Genomic DNA, 17111 nt, shown 5'->3' on the forward strand with positions numbered 1-17111 from the left:
CTTTTGGCTCATCAAATTATGCAATGATGACACAAGACCCTGATGAGATGCTTTAAATAGTATATGCCAGAAATCCATTCTTATTATTTATTTATTTTTATTAAAGATTTTCTGGTTTTACAGAAGTATATGTAATGTCTCTCGTATTTTTTCCATGTAACATTTTTACAAATCAGTTTCGTTTGTTGAGACATTAGGAGGAAAAGGAGTGGGGGGGAGATGGGGGGGTTGGGTGGCGATGTTTCTATTTTGCTTAATGTATGTAGGGTTTGGTGTCAGCGTTACTCATGCCGGTTCTCTGCTGTTCACTTGTGTTCCTTTGGTGGTGAGAGAAGTTGGGGGTTGGCCTAGGGTGTGGTTGTTTGTTTGTGATTGGCTGTGGTGGTCTTTGTTTTTGTGTGTGAGTGGGGTGGGTGGGTGTTTTGAATCATTCTTATGAGGTCCAAACTGTTATGTACTGAAGTTCTTACCCTGGGCCAGCAGGGAGATACTGTAGATAGTTATGCAAATAAGGGATCAAAAGTGACGTTCAGTGATTGGATAGTTTTAGAAAATTGTTACAGTTACGTTGTATTGAAGCTCTATATAAGCAGGCTGACTGAACCCTTCAGTTCAGTTCTGTTCTGGCCTGTGAATAAACAAGAGCTGTTTGAAGATTTGCTGTGTCGTCTGATATGTTCACCCACAACCTAACACAAACTAGACACAACAAGGAATTGGAATGTCTTTCTCCCAGTGGTTTGTGGTTGTCGCTTACTGGGGGTGGGATTGCCTTGGAGGCTGTAGTCAAAGTGGAAGAGGACTGGGGAGCAGAAAAGCATTGGGCAGAGAGCTGTTTAACCCTTTCTCTTACTGCCAGATTCATGTGCAATCTACTTCCCTGTAAAGAAACACAGGAACCCTTTTGTCTAGGAGTGCCTTCTGCAATCTAGTCCCCTCCAGATGTTGTTGGACTATGGCTGACCTGGCGGTGGCTGATGGCGGTCATGGTCCAAAATATTGGGAAGTCTGGATTGGTGAGGGCTATGCTAGAGCATCAGAAATTGAACTGAGCATCTCGGATCACTGTCTATTATGCTCAAATTACGTGGTTTCTGGACTTTCATTACTTTTTCTCTGCTTTTTTTCCTAGGCATGCAGCATCAATGGAAGAACACCCTCCTTCCATTGTTTCTTCCAGCTGTTTCTCACGCCATTTTTTAATTATTTATATTTTTTATAGATATATAAAATATGCCCTTCAATATTGCTACATCCAAGTGCAGAAAGTCACTAAAACAATTTTAAATAATACAATAAAAAGGCAGGATTGAAAACAGCCATGTCAAACACATCCGGTTAGAGAATAGCAGGAAATCATGGCAGTGAAATAAAGCACAAATTTGGAAAGCCTGAAAAAGAAAAGGGATTTCACTCAAAGCCAAAAAGACATAGGAATAGGCATGAGGCAAATCTCTATGGAGAAGCCATTTCAAAAACAAAATGCCACCGCTAAGAAGTCATCAACCACCTAACCTTTGACAGCAAGGGTCCCCAATATGGGTCTCTGAATATGATCTTTGGTGTACTGACTGATTTATGTGAAGAACATGCTCCTTGCCACCTCCAAACTGATTGTTCACCTGCTGGGAGGAAATAAAGAGAAACTGAGATAACTTAGTCACATAGATGAAAAAGCATCTTGGGGAAAGTGAGAAGCCCTCTTTATGATCTGTTTATAGTTAACACACCTGGATAGGGATGTGACTGAGTTCTCTGGAATGACAAGCACTTTGGGCCTCTGATGCAGTTGCGTGGCTATACCCTCCCCCCCACAAGTGTGATAAAGAAAGACACCGGACACCAGTATTTAGGTTAATGGGCGAAAATGGCCACAACTTTATTGATTACAGGTAAGAGAGGTATTGGCTTTAGGCATTGGCCCCTAACCGACTATCCGGTCTAACCGGGAAGGGTTAAACACCGACAGGGGGAGCTACCCGAGATGCATATCCCTAGGCGCTCCCCGAGGGGTTACCGCTCGGGGGGGCGCTTTAGGCCCTAGCCTCCGTAGGTTTCGGACGAGGCGTCGCCCCTCGGAGTCCTTTAACGAACTACCCTTCAAGCATTGGGGGAGGTGATGGCGTTCCTCCCCCCCAACCTGATTTGCATAACAATACCCCGGCCAATGCCTACCGCCACCTGAGCCGGATTAACCGGCTCGCCGCCAATACCCTCAGACCTGTAACCAATCCCTAAGACCCTGAAAAATGTCTGCCAACCAAATGTCATTGCCAGCCTCAGATAGATGCACGCCATCCCAGCGGTAGAGCGAATCCCTGTTATGCTGAATTTCAGGGTGCTTGATGACCCGTCCGCCCCAAGCGGCTACTCTACGTGCGACCGTACGCTCCACAATCCGCCTGGCCTTGTCAACAGCCGCGGGTTTCTCCGCGCCGCGCCAGACACGCCTTTCCAGCAATGATGACCAAAATATTGTAATGCCTCCGTGGGATGCCCTCAATAACTCCAAGTCATTGATAATGTTCCACATTAAATCCACCCCTTTTCTATAAACCAGGTCGTTCTCGCCCAGCTGAATGACCAAGGCGTCAGGCGAACCTTCGGCAGCAATTCTTCCCGATACCGCTGGGTAAAATTCCTCCCAGCGCATACCACGCCTAGAGATCCAGGATACTTTAACATTGCTAGGCAGAACGAGGTCGGCATCCGAATCCCTACAGTCAGCGCGTCGTTTTGCCCAATGCACGATGCTGTGGCCGATGATCCACAGTCGCACCACCTTTGCTCCTAAAACGAAAGAATGAGAGAATAAAAGGTCAAGAGGACTGCCGGGGGGGGGCGGTGGGTGGGAAAGAAAACGGAAAGGGGGCGATTAACAAGGCTTCCGGATGTAACCCTTGTAAGCGTTGGATTTCCACCGCCCCATGTCCATAATCCTCTCCGCCGGCAAACCCATATGGGCGGCGGTGGTAGCCGCCCCAATGCGAAAGGAGTGGGCAGCGTACTCCTCCTGCAGAAGGCCAATGGCCACAATCGCTTTGCGCATAACCCTCGTGAACTGATGCTTAGAAAGGGGGGAACCGTCGGAATGCAAGAAAAAGGGGCCGCTTGACTTTGGTCTTACACAAAGGTATTTCCTGGCATCCTTTACAGGGCAAGGGCCAGCCTTCTGAGTAGCCTGGAGGCGAACCAGGGCTCCCCTGCCGAGTTGATCAGTCTTGGAACTACGGATTTTTAATATCACATGCGAGCTGGCCACCGTTACGTCCTCCAACAACAGGCCCCTGTTGGCTGTGCGGTCCATGCAGACCACCTCGCCTATGCGCAATGCACCAAAGAAGGCGAAGGAGAATGCTGCGGAGAATAATCTAGCTTCATATCTGGACCAACACAGTGCCCTTAGCTTACTGCGAATACGGGTGAGTATGTCGAGAGTAATGGGCCTTCTAACATCTTGACCGTGAGGTCTGGACCTACGCCAACCCTCAAGCATTTTGCGCACAACGAAGTGTGAGCAGGGGTCTACGGAAAACAAGGTTTTAGAAAAGAAGGATATTGCTGCTGAATGAATATTAAGGGTTTTGGGGGCCCGGCCTAAGTCGCGTAGATGAACCATATATTCTATGACTTCAGACTTGGATGGTGGCCTGCCGGGTTTGAACAGCTCCTTTTTCCTGCGGAAAGATGTAAAATCAAGCCAAGCTTTATTATATGACCGTAGGGTAGAAGGTGCCAGGGCAAATAATACTCCCTTTAATGCTTCTCGTTGCCAATACTCCAGAGATGCTCCGGAAATGGTTGCGGCTGCAGCTGCGCATCCGGCGCCAATGAGCGAAAGCGCTCCATCTGGAAACGAGATAAAGCATCCGCGATGTTATTTTCTATCCCAGGAACGAACTTGGCCGAAGCGTGAAGGTTCAACCGTAGGCAGGTAAGGACAAAATAACGCAAAAGGGACGCTACTCTAGGAGAGTGAGACGACTGCTTGTTCAATACCGAGACAACTGCTAAGTTATCCGTCCAGAAACAGACCCTGCGGTTTTGAACTGAGCCTCCCAAATGTGAATAGCGACAACGATAGGAAAGAACTCCAGAAATGTCAAATCCCGCAGTATTGGTTTACCTTGCCACGAGGGAGGCCAGCGCTGAGCGCACCACTGACCCCTAAAGTAAACGCCGAAACCTAAGGACCCGGCTGCATCCGAATGTACCTGGAAATCTGACTGCAGGGCCAGGCTATCCTGCCACAGGGATATTCCATTGAATTCATCCAGAAATTGTAACCAAACCTGAAGGTCTGCCTTCACTGCCTTAGAAAGGCGTACCCTATGATGCGGAGAGCGTAATCCTGCAGACAGCTTTGCTAGTCGGCCGCAAAAGGGACGGCCAGGGGAAACCACACGGCAGGCAAAGTTAAGGTGCCCCAGGAGAGATTGAATGTGCCTCAGTGTGACCTTCTTTAAAGGCAGCGTTTGGCCAATAAGCTCCCTTAAGGCCGCCAACTTTTGGGCTGGTAAGCGCGACGTTTGGGCCAGAGTGTCGAGTTCAATACCCAGGTAAGTCATGGTCGTGACCGGACCCTCAGTCTTTTCGCTGGCCAGAGGGACCCCCAGATCCCTAGCTAATGACTCAAAGGCCTGAAGCAGGGTTTTGCACTCTTCCGCAGTACTCGCAACCAAAATAAAATCATCGAGATAGTGACCCACCCCTTCAGCACCAGTCCTAAACTTAAGGGCCCATTCCAAGAAAGTGCTGAAAGTCTCGAAAGCAGCACAGGCGATAGAACAGCCCATGGGCATCGCTTTATCTATAAAGTAAGCTCCCTGGAATTTAAAACCCAACCAACGATAGTCATCTGGGTGAACCGGAAGAAGGCGAAAAGCCGACTCGATATCGCATTTAGCCAAAAAGGCACCCTTACCAAAACTCCTTACCAGCCTGACAGCCTGATCAAAAGAGGCGTATTTTACTGTGCACATTTCCTGTGGAATGGCGTCATTAACTGAGGCTCCCTTGGGATAGGACAGGTTATGAATCATTCGGAATTCCCCGGGGGCCTTCTTTGGGACAATACCGAGGGGGGAAATATGTAAGTCAACAATGGGAGGTGTCTCGAAAGGGCCGGCCACCCTGCCGGCGGCAATCTCCTTTTGAATCTTTTTTGCAGCGATATCGGGTCTTTCCACAACTGATTTTTGGTTGGGGGGGCAACCGGCATTGGGGGTGAACGCAACAGGAATTCTGAAACCTTGTGAAAACCCAGCATCCAGCAGGTGGGCAGCTTGTCTATTTGGGTACAACTTCAATAGTGATCTCAGAGGCCGCAATTTAATAGGGGAGTACGCCAGATTGAGGGAAACGTTAGTATCTAGCTCCAGCCGGCCCTTGGGCTGGACCTGAAGGTCCGGCAGGGGCACCTCGATTACCCCGGGTGAGGTGACCCCTGCCCCCACGAAAGGGCTGCTGCTTCCCTTTGTAGCAGTTAATAGCGGGGTGGCCGCCTAGGCACTTATCACATTCGTGCAAGTACTTACATGCGGCGCGCTGACAGGTCCCCCTGTTGAAGTCCCAACACTGTCTCCGGCGTTGGGGCTCCACCTTACCCGTTTTTGGCGTATCAGAAGTTTTCTTTTCGATGTTAGGCCCCACATGCTCCAACCAGCAGTTGTTGTCCTTTTGATCCCAGCGTGTTGAAGAAAGTTGGGAAGCATTTCTCCTAAATTCTTCATCATACGCCAAAGCAGCCTCATCTCCAGCCAACTCCCGGGCTCTCCTGACGTGCGCCAGGTAAGATGCGAGGTGCATTCCTCGTTTGGGATAACATCCCGATACTACTGCCATAAAAACTTGATACCCGTTAAGCCAGTTCTCGAAAGTGCGCTCTACCCGGGGGGTCCTATACCTCTTTTTACCATAATACCTCCTCTTTTCCCCTTTGCCCTTAACTTGAGTTGGAGGAATCAACGAAAACATGTCAACATAGTCGCCATTCAATATCTTATTCCTCTTCCTCTTAGAGAGGTGATTCCCCAAAATAAAGTCGGTGGCACAGTGGGTTGCAACTTTAACATCCTGTACCAAGGCCCCATCCTTCCACTCAAGAGTGCCATTGAAGGATTTCCGGTGTGAATTGGCCCTTCTTTCATGGACCCACAAGGGGGCTCCTGTGTCCTCGCCTTCCCCCCAATATGCCTCCATTGGAGCGTCACTGTCCCCGTCGGAAGAAGACGTACCTGTCTCCTCCTCGGAATCAGAAGTGTCTTTCTTCTTGCTCTTCTTGGAACGATGCTTCTTCTTCGCCTTCCGCTTCCCACTTCGCGACACACCATCGCGAGGGGCTGGGTCATCAACAGTCGCCGCTGCCTGCTGGGGAGATAGCTCCTCATCTGATGATATCCCCTCCGAGGAGCTTTGCGGCCCAAGGTTATCCTGAAAGACACTAGGAACATCGATTACCTCCTGACGTGGTGCTGCGCTAGAGGCCGCTGGAGGCCTGGCCTTCTGTGAATTGGCCCTTGACTTATGCGCTGGTGCCTTACCCTTCTGAGTGCCCGCTTTAGATTTTTGCGCACGCGCAGCTTGCGAGCGAGTCCTGGGCCTACTGGCAGCCTGCTGTTCAGAGCTAGCTGCGCTAGTGGAGGGGCCATCCTGACCTTGCTGACTGGGAGGGGTGTCCGGTATGCAATCTTGAGACACCTCTACTATGTTCGGGGAAGGAGTTATAGGAGTCCTGCATTGCGCATAAAACGATTGCAGCGCGGAAAAAAGCTGAGCCACAACCTGGGGGTTACAAGGACCCGTTGGCACTAAAATATTGCCAGGCTGAGGTGCATGGTGATTACCGTTGCCCTCCATGTTAAACTAGAATGCAAATTGCAGAATCGCCGTGGGGCGCAAGCTAATATAAGCTTACCCCAAATTATCAAGCGATTCAAAGCACCCCTCACCTCGCGTTCTGATCTTTACTCTCTCTCTTTCTCCCCTTTTATTTATTTATTTATTTATTTATTTATTTATTTTATTATTATTATTTTATATATATATATATTTATTATTATTTATTTATTATTATTTATTAAAGCTATTATATGACTATTTTTTTTTTACTTTTATTTATTTATTTATTTATTCAATTATCTTTTATTTTATTTTATTTTATTTTATTTTATTTTATTTTATTTTATTTTATTTTTAAATTATATAAATGTATAATTATATTTTGCTATGTATATTTATTAATTGCTAATTATTAATTACTATTTTCCAGAAAAGTATAAACAAATATTCTATGTTGCTAACCACCCAAAAGGAGTGAACAATGCAACTAAGTTAAGTAAAGGGAGGACGTCCCAATTCCCTGCTACAGCAGCTTGCTAAATGCAGAGGTAAAGATCGGCAAAGAAATAAAATGTAAGACCGCAGTATCAATGGATAAGTAAGAAACGAAGAGACTACGCGAGGTAACAACTAAAGCGTTAAAATAAAGGAGAATAAGGGTGAAAAGAATAAAATCTAAATTATATTTAGAAAACTGTAATATCGATGGAGGAATAATATAACAGAAAAAACCAAGCTGGCTAACCGCCCAACGCTAGCGTAACCAAAACAAAGCGGCAAGACAAGGAAGTAAAATTGGAAAGAACTGTAAAATCAGAGGAAGGATCGAGTCAAAGTAATAAGCTGGCTAAAAGTAATAAAACAAGCACAATTGCGAAGGCCAATATGACGAAATTTCTAAGCAAGGCCCACAAGAGAAGTGATTAGGGTCGCTGGGTTCCCTACTAGTATTGCCTCAGTTAAGATGGGCGGCGGGGCGGCCACGTGGTACTCCCAAAATGGCGGCCGTGCGGCTCGTTACCCGGGCAACCGGACGCCAGGAACAGAAAATGGCGCTGTGTCTGTCTCGGACACCGCGGGATTAAATACAGAAAAATGCCACCCAGTAGCCAACCGAGCCGAGCGAGGAGAAGCCCCCCCACGAGGGAGCAGATCAAACTAAAGAAAGCGTGGTAGATCCAGCGGACTTAAAGGAAAGAAAGGAACGAACGCAACAGAGTTCCCAGCCCCAGCAGCTCCGAGCTCCCCTGCTAACCCCTCCCTCTCCCGCTTCAATAAAGAAAAACCTCCAGTGAGCGCTGCAGCGGCTCACTGACGACGTTCTTTCCTAGGGACGTTCTTTTCACAAGGGAACGGCGACGTGCGGGGGAGCGTCGGGTCCGGGACTCGAAGCGACCTTTTTTGCACGCGGGTGGCGGCAGCGAAAGGGGCTGGGATTCCCCGATGTAAGGCTAGCAGCGCGCGCCTCTCTTCCCCCGATGTGGGCGACTCAAGCGCAGAGGTGAGCGAAGAAAGGCAGTGAAGACGGGAGCAGTAGGACAAGCGATCCGAACCTATCTGGCTGCAAGGGAGAAAGAGGGCAAGCCAAGGGCTGCCCCGACCTTAAGTTGCCTCTTGAAGGCCCGCCCCCATCGCCAGCCGATTGGCTGGCGATGCGGGGTGGGTGTGCTAATAGAGGGAATCCCTGCATCCCGCGAGGCTGGAGCCAGCTCCGCGGGAGTGTGGGCGGGGTTGGGAGCCCGCAACCCCCCCTCCTCCTGATGTTCGGAAGTGGCATTGGGTCTTTTCTTTTTCCCAACCAAGTCCCACCTTGAAATCCTAGACACATTGACTCATTGTAGGGAATCGTATAAGGAGCCCAAAGACACATGAAAACCTTGTCAGGTTACCACTTCTGTTTTTCCCAGCATTCAGATTGGCTCTCCTTCTCTGAGCCTGACCCCCAGGTCGTTCTTTAACCATGTACAAATTTGTTTATAAGACTGGACTTTGCCTCTGAGCTACTGGTTTGACCTTGGACCCAACCCTGACCTATGTTCCTGCTTGGTGATTCTATTACTTTTGTGAATAACCTTGCAATTTGACCCACTGACCATTTCAACTTGCTCTGTCCTACTTTCCTCGTTGCTTCTGCCCCAGACACTGCTCTCCATTGGAGGTGGCTGGTTAATATATTACAGTGGTGTGCACAGTCTGGTAAGACTGCTGGGTGAAGGGGGAAATTAAAACTTAAGGTTTATTGTTGTTATTTAGTCGTTTAGTTGTGTCTGACTCTTCGTGACCCCACTGCCTCCCCCAGTTTAGTCAAACTCATGTTGGTAGCTTTGAGAACACTATCCAACCATCTCGTCCTCTGTCGCCCCCTTCTCCTTGTGCCCTCAATCTTTCCCAACATCAGGGTCTTTTCCAGGGAGTCTTCTCTTCTCATGAGGTGGCCAAAGTATTGGAGCCTCAGCTTGACAATCGGTCCTTCCAGTGAGCACTCAGGGCTGATTTCCTGAAGAATGGATACGTCTGATCTTCTTGCAGTCCATGGGACTCTCAAGAGTCTCCTCCAGCACCATAATTCAAAAGCATCAATTCTTCGGCGATCAGCCTTCTTTATGGTCCAGCTCTCACTTCCATACATCACTACTGGGAAAACCATAGCTTTGACTATGCGGACCTTTGTTGGCAAGGTGATGTCTCTGCTTTATAAGATGCGTCTAGGTTTGTCATTGTTTTTCTCCCAAGAAGCAGGCGTCTTTTAATTTTTTTTAATTTTAACTGCTCTCACCATCTGCAGTGATCATGGAACCCAAGAAAGTAAAATCTCTCACTGCCTCCATTTCTTCCCCTTCTATTTGCCAGGAGGTGGTGGGACCAGTGGCCATGTTCTTAGTTTTTTTGATGCTGAGGTTCAGACCATACTTATTACACATGGCAAACAAAGTCATTATAAGTACTGTGCAGGCTGACATGTGGCCAGGATGGAGCCAAGAAGTTAGCACCAGCACATGCTGTGTCATACTCATACTGGCTTGGACCAACTAACTTGGGGAAGTAAAGTCTAAATGGAAGTGATCTGCTCCACCAGCAAGTGGTTAATTAAAGAGGAATCAGTGAGGGGAGAATGGGTTGCCTTTCTATCGCCCCCAACTGGTTCAGGTAATGTATTGCAAGCATGGTTGCTTTCCTCCCAACATCCATCCCATACACACTGCCCATGGCTCAGCATGATGCAGTAAAAGGAAACAAAATGTAGAGGAAAGGATCACAGAACTCTGCATAAGACATAGATTAAGCCTTTGATTCATGTAATATGTGCACAACATAAGCGCTGTTATGTTTTTACTTCAGTTGCCTGTGGAGCATTTGTACTCACTGAGAAGCAGGATGGTCCAGGAAGCAAACAAACTGGCTTAGATCAAAGGGGTTGTCGTCTTTCTCAACTGTAGTCTCAAAGAATAATTGTGCATGAAACACAACATTGCATCATTTTCCAGCATGTAAAACAGAAATTGCAATGCTTGATCTTGCACCATGGTTATTCTGAAGACGCATGGGTAAAAGTCATAATTTTTAAATTGCCATATAAATTATCGGCTGTAATAAGTGTCTTGCAATGATGCTACAAGTGTAGTTTCCTATACAGAGAAAAAAGAAACAGTGTTAAATATTCCTACAGAAGAAGAGGAGCCAGAGAAACAAACTGATTTATTTATTCCCCGCCAAGTCTATTAACTAGATGCCTTTCCCATAAAAATGCTGGAGGCAATGAACAGCCAAATGTTTAAAGACAAAAATCACACAACATCAATATGAAAAATCACATTAAAGTCATGTAACACCCTCTCCACCCCAACACTCAAACAACCCAAGAGCAGTGATAACAATATCCCAAAGCTGAAACACGTTATGAGGTCAGTTGAAATCTAAACTAAATAGCAAGTGATTTTTTTTTTAAAAAAATGCTTTTACTTCCCAGATATAACACTGAGCGTAGTGATTATTTATTGCTTTCATTTGTTTGGGGACAGGTGTGCCAACTTGAATAAAATATTGATGGGGGCAGGTAAGCCCTGCCCTGCATAATCGACCAGAAGATGGGGTGCACATACACCATTTGAATGGCAATGCCCATCAACTTGGGGGGCAGCCCCCTCAAATATTTTATTGTGGGGGCCAAGGAGTTGGCTCCTATGTCTGTTGGACAGACACAAAATCTGTGCCACTCCAGATGTTGTCAGACTCCAACTCCCATATACCCCACCCATTGGTCAGGGAAGATGGGCACTGGTGTCCAATGACATCTGGAGAGCTACAAGTTCCTCATCCCAGCACTGTGGAGATCTCTCAGTGCCAGCATATTATATTAAGGAAGGGTCATGTCCATAATATCTGTTTTAACCTAGTATTGCTCTGTGTCTGGAAAACCACCATAGGACCATGCCTAACGTTTGCAGTTTGGGAGCATTTATATACTTTTCTATATATGAGCGTATGCATATTTTGTATTTTTTTATATTTATTTGTATAGTTTCTGTACTTATTTTTGCATATTCCCCTTTTGTTCAAAATAAGAGGATGCAGCAAATTCTTTTTTCCTTTTTCAGAGCAGCACAGGATAGCAACTGCATCTGGAAACAGTGTATGTGTGTTGAAAATCAGTCAATTTGTAATGATCTTACACATGCTTCCTGCTTTACGTGATCCGATCTCATGACCAACAACATCTGGACCATTCTTGTCTCCATAATATGTGCCTGGCTTCACCACAGTTATCTGCTGCTAGAGAGATCAGCAATGAAGCACAGTTGATAAAGGAAAGCTGGCATTTATGAACTAGGGAGACAGTAAATAAATGTAAAATGGTTTGTTGAATTGAGCAGTAGGGTGCCATAAGAGGCTTCGCAAAGCAGACTGTGGCTGTTGTATCGTCTTTCTCCAGTTTTCCCAATCGTCATTTTTTGTGTGTGGGTTTATATGCGACAATGGCTGCAAGAATTTTAATAGCGTCAAATTGGAAAGGAGGAAAGGTACCAACAAAATTGGAGTGGCAACAAAAACTAATGAAGTCTGCAGAACTGGCCAAAATATCAGGAAGAATAAGAGACCATGCAGACCAAGCATTTTTTAATAAATGGGGTTTATTTTAAAATTATATAAAATATGACAACAACATAAAATCTGTGGCAGCTTTTGAATAACTTCTGTTATACATTGAACAGGACTAAGAAAGTACAATATCTTAGCTAGGCAATTATTTAAAATAGATACAAATAGTGTGCTAGATAAATAAACATTCAAAGCTAGATGGAATTGGCAGGAAGTCAACAGAACTAGAAGAAGACTGTGATAAAGTGTAATGGATATTGACAATTTTTTAATGTTTATTTGTTATGGATAACTTTGATTGTATGTTAGTTTTTTTTCTTTTTAAAGTTCAATAAAGCAATTAAAAAAAATTGTGTGCATGTTGAACTTACAGCAGTACTAACAAGGCTGACTCTGGGCTTCTGGGGGAAAGTAGAGACTTTCCCAAAATGCCTTCTGGTAGCCCCAGTAGCAGAAGGCTGAGTCACTGCTGTTGGAAGGAGAGGGGGAGGCAGCAACAGGATCATCCGTGTGACCAGGAATGCTTTTTACCAGCTCTGACCAGGATACCAACTACAGTCATTCATAGACCACGGCAGCCTGACCACATTGGACCATGTATTGGTCTGATTACTGTCATGCACTTTATGTGGGGCTGTCCTAGTATCTGGTCCTGAAGCTTCAACTGGTCCAGAACGCAGCAGCCAGACTGAATTAATTTGCAAAGCCCTAAACAACCTGAGCCCAAGAGGGCTACCTGATTCCTTATACTCCACCTTGATCACTGAGATTCTCTGATGGAGCACTTCCAATGGTTCCCCACACCCCTGAAGTTTGGCTGTCACTAGGGGCAGAACCTTAAGCGTGGCAGCCCCTGTTCTGTGGAACTCGCTACCTGGTGAAGAAGCAAGGTGAGATACCAATGCTGTAAGCAAATTTGGGTTGAGATGCTTTGGACATCCCACAATTTGTACAAAAACAAACAGTATAACCCGAATGGATTGCCTGCCTAATCACTATTTTGACATATTACATATACCAGAACATAATTTTGACCCCCCCCCCATTTTGCAGATGGTAAACCAAATCTGTGTGACATTACCATGAGAGCCAATGGTAAGAAACCAGAACTGCAAAGTCCAAATCCAGTTCTGTTCTCTTGAGCACACCAGCTTCCTATGAATCCAGGTGTAGACTGTTCCAGCTCCTCTTCGTAGCCTCATTTTATAAAAGGTGCCTTCCCAGCATCCTTTTGATGCATCTAAATTCATCTCATCTTGCTGAAATTAACTATAGCTTTTCCCAATTTAGATTATTCAATCCTGGCATGTAAACACTCTCTCTCTCTCTCTCTCTCTCTCTCTCTCTCTCTCTCTCTCTCTCTCTCTCTCTTTCTTACAGATATATTTGACTATTATGAATGGGGATCCAGAAGTTGCATTACTTAATTCTTTACCATTCTGGTCACTGGTGATTAAAATTCTTTAGTTCTCTTATAGTGTTAAGTGGCTCTGATGTTGAGCAAAAATGCTTCCCATCCAACCCTGTTAGGCTTTGATGCACGGCACTGAAAGAATCTGCTGAGAATGCCTTTGAAACGCAGCCATATATACATGGGCATACATATATCATACCCAGGCGCATACAGATGCAGGGATTACTATATAAATAACATTTACAAACAAACAAACAAAACCTGTTACACGCTACACTGGCTTCATGAATTTATAGCATATGGCACCGAAGCAGTCGGAAAAACTGTAAACTATAAAGAGGGTTTATACAATTCCTTCATTTATCAAGTTGCAGTGAGTAATTTGTTCACCAGGCAGGAAGGAGGAAATATGCACAGCCAGAAAGTGTATGCATCTCCAAGGTTCACACTAGAGATTGTCTTAGAAAACACATGCATGATTTGAATTCCAACTTGAAAGAACTCAGCAGCAGTCCCAGAGCTCATGTTATTACAGCAGCAACAGAAGTACTTTAAAACCTAAAATCTGGATCCGGCTCAGCAAAAGTAGTCCATGGAACCTGGAGGGGCATCTCCATGCTAGTCTACAGTTAAGGGATATTCAGGGGAAGAAGAAGAAGAAGAAGAAGAAGAAGAAGAAGAAGAAGAAGAAGAAGAAGAAGAAGAAGAAGAAGAAGAAGAAGAAGAAGAAGAAGAAGAGTAGTAGTAGTAGTAGTAGTAGTAGTAGTAGTTTGGAGTTCATATCCCGCCTTTCACTCCCCTTCAGGAGTCTCAAAGTGGCTAACAATCTCCTTTCCCTTCCTCTCCCACAACAAACACGCTGTGAGGTGAGTGAGGCTGAGAGACTTCAGAGAAGTGTGACTAGCCCAAGGTCACCCAGCAGCTACATGTGGAGGAGCGGAGATGCGAACCCGGTTCACCAGATTACGAGTCCATCGCTCTTAACCACTACACTATGCTGGGAGTTCTAAGCTGCATACCAGGAAACTACAAGATGTTACAGTCACATATTTGGGTAGTGAAGATTGTGCTTACTACCAGAAAAGGTGATGCAAGTTTGGGGAAGTGAGTTGGTTTCACAAGAGCTCCACCTCAGCTTTAATTGTGCAGCCAGAATTTCCTGGCAAGTGGCTGAATCCCATCCCTAAAGAGTGACTGTCTGGAAGCACCCTCTGATACAAGTTGCATCTTGTGGTTGGTGCATTCCCATCAAGCTCCAGGGCTTGGAACGATACTGAGTCTTAATTTAATTCCAGAGATATGAATTTGAGTCAACTTGCCCCAGCAGGTTTAGCATTGTGAGCCCTGTTTTGAAATGGAAGAAAATGACTATTTTGGTGGTTGAAATACATCACAGAGGTTCAGAAGACATGGAGTGTGCTTTGAGCTTTGCAACTAATTTGCTGCCTGACTTTGGGAATTTCATCTCAAGCTTCCTATCTGAGAGGGAACCTTATCAACTTTGATCCCACAAAGGTAACTTGGACTGACAGCTCTAAAGCATGTGTCTTGAGATTATTCTTTGCTGTTTCTCCTGTTTTCATCTATTCCAAAACCCAGAAAACAATAGTAGATAAAATGGGAACTTAACAGGTATGTTTAGGGGAACTCTAACCTTGCTGTAACAAAAGCAACCCTTCAGCCTTAGATCTGCAGGTTGGCGTGATCAGAGTTAATGAAGATTATTGATTCAGTCATATTATCCTGAATCAACAATTCTTGCTTACCCAGGCAAGTAATCTCAGGGCATGTAAACCACACATCTTTCTTTACTATCTCAGATCATGGCTTTTTTGCTATGAATTATGAACTCTAACCATATCAGAATGCATGCTATTATTTACACAGTGGTTAGCAACTGGCAGGCCCCGGACTCAACTCTTCCAAGAAGAATTGCCAGCTGGCTCACAAAGAAACCCCTATCCCAGGTTATCTTCAGTCTCTTCAGACAAGAATAGCAGCAGTCGTTGTCACGGGAGCTTTACACCTGCCTTGGTGCTTCCAGGAAGCTTAATAATTGGGAGTTGGCAGGGGGCAAGATGAGGATTTGAAGAATCACACAGGTAGCTGCTAGCTAATCCATTTCCTGTTTATTTCTTCCAGGTTATTACAGAATGGGGAAATGCTTGCACAGTTTCCAGGCAACCACTCATAATTCCTTTTATTTTCCTCAACCACTTTGATGATGAAGGGCTTATCTCCACATTAAAGAAAAATAGTATGTTGTCCTCTGCTCCTAAGATTGCATTACTTCAGCAAGCAAGGGTGTGAGTGTATGAAAAAATGTGTGTGTGTACCATGTGTACAAGAAAACCAAATTATCTCTGGCCCATAGGAGCTAACTCCTAGGGGATGAGATCCCTTCACTCCCCCAATGAAATATTTGAGGTGGCCAGTCCCCCGCAAGTTGATGGGCATTGCAGGGCAGGGCTTATCTGCTCTCTCCCCAATAAATTATTCAATTTGGCACCCCTGCTCTGGCCTCAGTTTCTACATCAGAAGCCCAATTTCATTCAGAAGGTAATTTGGATGTCTTCAGTTATGAATAGCTCCTGCTGGTTTTTTGTTTTGCTTTTTGTTTGCTTGTTTTCTTGCTAGGATGTGGTACCTCTGGTTACAAACTTAATTTGTTCCAGAGGTCCATTCTTAAGTTGAAACCGTTCTTATCCTGAGGTGCCATTAGCGAAAGCACGCCTCTGGCGTGAGACTTCCACTCGCATCCCGGGGCAAAGTTCTCAACCAGGAGCAACTACTTCTGGCTTAGTGGAGCTCGTAAACTGAAGCGTGCATAACCAGAAGTGTTCGTAACCAGAGGTACCACTGTATTGCTAGACTATAACTCCCATCGTTCCTGATTACTGGTGGGAGCTGTAATCCAACTTCATCTGCAGGGCCACCATTCCCCTGTCCCTATTTAGATTTTTGCATTGGTTTTATTGCTTAATTTTAGCATGAACAGCTCTGAGAGCCTCTGGATATAAAAAAATGTGTAAAACTAACAGCCCTTTCACCGAGTTCTGACTACTTTTGTTTCTCTTGTGGCTGATGATAAAAGTCTCTGGGTACCCATGGATAGAAATATGTTCCCACAACCCCCTCTTTCAGACCGCATGGGTCTGTAGGTCTGTGCATATTTGCAAGGCATTTTTAAAAGTGCACAATGCATGTCACATGCTGTATTTGGGAAATGGAATTCTATTCCCAGTGGAGAGTATGAATTGTGTAATTTTCATCCTCGCCATCCTGTCCCAGTCCAAGCTGTTCAGATCTTCCTTTTGTTTCAGCCAAGGCCCCATGGAACACTTGAGCTGGGTTTGGGCTCTGGGGTCATTGCTAAGCAGTTTCCCCTTTCATCTCTTTCAGCGCTGGCAGATGCATCTTGAAACAAACCTACAAGGTGCGGCTTTACAGCATCCCATATTCGCCGGCACCTTTGAGACTCCAGTTCATTGAAAGTAATAAAACCACATCATCAAAAATAATACAAAATAATAAAAACCTTTTGAACAGGCTTTGGGCTCTGCTGCGCTACTTGGTAACGGATATTCATCTTCCTGGAAATTGTGTTGCTTGATTCAGTGCTGCAGTATGAAAGCACCAGCTGCCTCCCTAGCCTTGTTAACCCACTGAGTGCCAATGCTGCACTCTTTGAACAAATATGACATTTTCTAATTGATGCAAAGTGGAGTGTGTGTGTTGTTCAGGCTGCAAGCAAATCATG

The 17111-nt window shown here is 45.4% G+C and overlaps 1 long non-coding RNA gene across 1 annotated transcript; it reads left to right on the forward strand.

The window, feature by feature from the left end:
* Positions 1-14566: 14566 nt before the first annotated feature.
* LOC309363961 lies at positions 14567-16901 on the forward strand. Its single transcript, XR_014165667.1, has 3 exons — positions 14567-14866; positions 15494-15608; positions 16754-16901. It is a non-coding gene; the product is annotated as an uncharacterized lncRNA (long non-coding RNA).
* The last annotated feature ends 210 nt before the right edge of the window (positions 16902-17111 follow it).

The sequence above is a fragment of the Podarcis melisellensis genome (genome assembly GCF_964234715.1).
Source record: "Podarcis melisellensis genome assembly, chromosome: 2".
Lineage (NCBI taxonomy): Eukaryota > Metazoa > Chordata > Lepidosauria > Squamata > Lacertidae > Podarcis > Podarcis melisellensis.